The sequence below is a fragment of the Archocentrus centrarchus genome, chromosome 14 (assembly GCF_007364275.1).
Source record: "Archocentrus centrarchus isolate MPI-CPG fArcCen1 chromosome 14, fArcCen1, whole genome shotgun sequence".
Lineage (NCBI taxonomy): Eukaryota > Metazoa > Chordata > Actinopteri > Cichliformes > Cichlidae > Archocentrus > Archocentrus centrarchus.
Genome location: NC_044359.1, coordinates 38,549,299 through 38,554,114, shown reverse-complemented (window position 1 = coordinate 38,554,114; position 4,816 = coordinate 38,549,299). Strand labels below are relative to the sequence as shown.

The window sequence follows — 4,816 nt, the reverse complement described above, 5'->3', positions numbered from 1 at the left end:
TCCAATGATGCATTCAGCATAATGTCAAGTCATGGAACTTGAAACCACAAACATATTTGCAGGTGTACATGCATGCAAACAACAAACAGAACAGTTGCACGAAACATTACTTACTCTGTTAGAAACAGTTCATTATTTAGACTGAGAAGTCACGGTTTCAGTTCTTTGCCATCCAGACCCATCAGGATCTTCTGAATGAAGGTCAAAGTGTGAACAGGTTCCCTCGGGCAGTCCAAATGCAACGTGTCAATCCAAACAACAATGTAAATGCATCGGTCCACATGGGGATTTCACTTTTTACATGATCATCTTCCACCACCGTTGCAGTGCTTGCAGGAGTGATGTTAACTGGACTTGTACAACACACGTTCACCGCTGTTACAAGCACAACAGGAGTGTTGATGAGCATCTGTCTTCTCCGGCTGAAAAAGGCACAAAGGAGAGGGTCCAACTGTAAGTTTGCCCTGGACGCAGATATTACATATGAGCATTTCACAGGTAATTCAAACCTGTAACTACAGCATATTGACAGATAAAGTAAATGGTGGGCATCGTCACTAGTCTGTACCAGACGTAGATTTGAACTGATACTCGGTGCCTTAAATGTTTGTCCTAAATGTCACGCAGCCATCTGTCACCAGATTGAGCTGCAGTCCTGACATCATTACAGAAAAATGTCATAACTCTGTTACTCTTTGCCTGATATTTTTTTTAGGTCTAATATTGTTAGTTATTTTTGAAGTTCTACAACGTAACCTAACAGCCAGTTTCGATAGCCGGGGATCGGTCCGCCAGGGCCTCCGCCCTCGGCCACCGCCCGACATACATTGCACCCGACCCCTACGACACCTCCTGCGGGTGGTGGGCCTGCAGGAGGGCGGGCCCATGTAACCTCTTCGGGCTGCGCCCGGCCAAGCACCACGGGCTAATGCCTGGCCACCAGACGCTCTCCCTCGAGCTCCCTCCCCAGGCCTGGCTCCAGGGTGGGGCCCCGGTAACCCTATCCCGGGCAGGGTAAACTGTTCCCTTGTTTTTTCCCTCATAAGGGTCTTCTGAACCGCTCTTTGTCTGGACCCTCACCCAGGACCAGTTTGCCATGGGAGACCCTGCCAGGGGGACAAGCCCCCAGACAACATAGCTCCTGGGATCACTGGGACACACAAACCCCTCCACCACGATAAGGTGGCGATTCACGGAGGAGCTTTGGGTAGTGACCGAAATAATAAGATCGCGAATACAAGCGGCAGAAATGAGTTTCCTTCGAAGGGTGGCTGGCCTCTCCCTTAGAGATAAGGTGAGGAGTGCGGCCATCCGGGAGGGGCTCGGAGTAGAGCCGCTGCTCCTCCACATCGAAAGGAGCCAGTTGAGGTGGCTCGGGCATCTGATTAGGATGCCTCCTGGCCGCCTCCTGGGTGAGGTGTTCCGGGCATGTCCCACCGGGAGGAGGCCCCGTGGTAGACCCGCTGGACACGCTGGAGAGATTGTGTGGGGTCCCTCCGGATGGGCTGGAGGAGGTGGCTGGGGAGAGGGAAGCTTGGGCTTCTCTGCTTAGGCTTCTGCCCCCGCGACCCGGCCCCGGATAAGCGGAAGAAAATGGATGGATGGATGGATACAACGTAACCTGAAGCACACCATCCATCCATCCATTCGCTTCCGCTTATCCTGGTCAGGGTCGCGGGGGGGCTGGAGCCTATCCCAGCTGTCATAGGGCGAGAGGCAGGGTACACCCTGAACAGGTTGCCGGCCTGTCACAGGGCCAACACAGAAAGACGAACAACCTTTCACACTCACATTCACACCTATGGGCAATTTAGATTAGCCAATTAACCTAACATTCAGTAAGTGCATGTCTTTGGAATGTGGGAGGAAACCGGAGTACCCGGAGGAAACCCACGCAAGCACGGGGAGAACATGCAAACTCCACACAGAGAGAGGGAGAGGCCTGGGCCAAGGTGGAATCGAACCCAGGCCTTCCAGATGGTATTCTATCTGTGAGGCAGCAGTGCTAACCACTACGCCACCGTGCTGCCCCCTGAAGCACACCTTCCCCATCATTTCCTTCCCTGCATTTCAAACTACTTCCCCTAAGTTTGTACAAAGAAACAAAAAAACTAGAGGGACAAATGTTAACTCAATAATAATACAAAAAAAACACCCAGGTTGGCATCTAACTCATACTGAATGTATGTTGTGTGGTGTGTATGCGTACTCATACACACCTACAGGCAAATACTCTAATTCCATGTACACCTACCTACACTCCCTACACACAGGGTTCAGTAGATTGTTGGAAATACTCATTTTTCTGCAAAACTGTAGATACTTACATTCTATGTCTTCAGGAAGTGTGGGTCCCCTTCACACAGGTACACAGGGTGGGCACGAAGGACCGCCAAACATTTCACGCAAACATCTGGAAACTGCTGGAAAGAAAGGCAAAAAGTAAAATGAGGAAAAGCTTTCATGCTTTTGGACACAGTGACTGACGTGGCTGTGCCGCGCTGAAGCCTTATTTTGCTAGTGGAGCAAAAAAAAGAGCCTAAGCCAAAACCACATGTATGTCACAGGAAAATGAGCTCAACATTTTCTAAAAGACATCAATGACAGTAAATTGTTGTTCTGTGTCTATAACTGAATGTGACTTAAAGCAAGTCAGCATGTTTTGGGAGATTATATTGTACACAATATTTATTTTGATGATGACGCTGACACATTTAGACACAGCTGTCCTTAGGAGCTTCATTAGAATAAAGTCATCTGATATCTCACCTGGATCTCATCACGCAGTGTGCCCGATATCTTTCCCGTGCGTGCTGCCTTTTTTCTGTACCGCTACAAAGCCGACAGTCTAGGTGTGCGTTTGTCATAATCAGCATAACACTGGTTACACAGGCTGACATTTGGGATACCGTGGACTTCAGCACAAACCTAAACAAAGCCAGAGACACACAAGGCAAAAGGACAACAGTGGAACAATCATCTGATTAAGAGGCATTATTGTTCATTAAAAAAAAAAAAAAAAGCGAGGGAGGCTGGATGAAACCAAAGAGAAACACTACAGACCGCCTAAATACTGATCCTGAACAGTCCATAAGGGCAACTGCATTATTATTGGAAATAAATATATAAATATTAAAAGATCGAGTCAGTAGAGACAAGGGAAATAGAAAACATGGGTAAAGAGGAACAAAAAAAGTTGAGTGTATGTTTCACCTGTGATTGGATCTGAAGGCCCGGCTGCAGGAAGTCTTTCACCAATGGATGTGCCTGAATGATCTGGTGATGGAGGGCAAAGGTCATCTGCATGAAGTTTTCTATTAACTTCAGGTTTCAGTCACTCTTTTGAACTTCATGTTTCATCTGCAGTCTCATTTCTTCCACACTGCTCTGGTTTTATTCTTGGGGAAAGTTGGGAAGAAAGTTCACTTCAGCTCGTCCGGCTCTTTGGATTTTGAAGCGGGGATGTGCTTTGTTAGGGTGCCTCGTGCTTCTTCTGCCTGAATTGCACAGACATTAAAGACAGGAATTTAGTTAGCCTAGATGCCAAATTTGTGTGTGCATATGAAACAATTAAAACAAACTTAAACTACAGACTAATTACTTTCAAACAAAGATTGTGTTCTTACTTGTGGATTGTCCAGTTTGAAATACTGCTTAAATTCCAGTAGAGAAGTCAGTGTTGTCTGCAATGATTTGATCCTGTGGGAACAGATTAAACAAGGAATATTAAACTAGCCAAGTACACAATTAACAGTCAACATTTATTAGGGCTACCTTTCAAGTGCTAATGCGTCTCACCAATAAGACGATGACCCTGGTGCCCTTTAGGTTTACATGTGCTCATAAATCAGACCAAAAAAAACAAAGACAAAAAGAGTTTCATTTAGTCAGTGACAGTAAACTGGCTCATTCTCTCAGACACAGCTGCACCACAGCTGTCTTGCCAACCACAGTAGTCCACAAATAATGACAATAATGTATATCTTTACCAAGACATCTTCTTGGTCAACATTAAACAACGAGGCAAATTAAGCCCATGTCGGTTTATTTAATAATAATAATAATCCCCCCCAAAAAATCGCCTTGTTACTTATCTTAGTACAGTGTGTCATTTGTGTTTCTACAAGGTCACGTGTCACTCAAACGTAAGTACACATACGAGTGTACGCACACTTGTAAGGACACTCCCACCATCGGACAGAGAGCGAGGGTCTGCAAATATGTTGTACATAACTGTAATCAAAATATAAGGTTCTGATGTTTGTTTGCCTTTGTAGGTCGCAGGGAAACGGCGTGTTATATTATGAGACTGCAGTACAACTCTCACAATATAACACGCAGCTACGTAGCTACAGAGGCCTTGATAAACCGAGCGTGTGCGTGCACTGTCGGTAAGTGTCACTACCAAATTCAAAGGGCGGCAAACAGCGCGCTGGACCGTTTGAATCTCCCCTCAAACTCTGCTGATGTGGCAGAAAATCACAACTGTTTATCTCTTAGTGCACTGACAACAAATGCTACAAGCCCGTCACCTAACACTTAAACACCAGATAAAACTAGAAAATAAGACGAATGAGACACCGACTGTAAAGAGTGGACTACAACATACTGGCAAATGTAAAAACGGTGCAATGACCAAATACTTCTATAATAATGAATTACAATAGTCCACCCTAGAAGTAATAAATGCATGAATTAGCTTTTCAGCATCACTCTGAGAAAGGATGTTTCTAATTTTAGAAATATTGCACAAATGTAAAAAAAAAATCAGTCCTACATATTTGTTTAATATGTGCATTGAAGGACATATCCTGGT

At 45.4% G+C, this 4,816-nt stretch overlaps 1 long non-coding RNA gene across 3 annotated transcripts; it reads right to left on the bottom strand.

The window, feature by feature from the left end:
• Positions 1–9: 9 nt before the first annotated feature.
• On the bottom strand, positions 10–4,550 carry LOC115792334 (uncharacterized). 3 transcript variants are annotated; one of them, XR_004021021.1, is made up of 6 exons: positions 3,775–4,550; positions 3,627–3,699; positions 3,214–3,497; positions 2,770–2,928; positions 2,328–2,423; positions 10–422 (listed from the first exon to the last, which is right to left on the bottom strand). It is a non-coding gene; the product is annotated as an uncharacterized LOC115792334 (long non-coding RNA). The 3 variants fall into 3 exon arrangements; XR_004021019.1 differs by having other exon boundaries at positions 3,799–4,550; XR_004021020.1 differs by having other exon boundaries at positions 2,328–2,420; positions 3,799–4,549.
• Between the last annotated feature and the right edge of the window lie 266 nt (positions 4,551–4,816).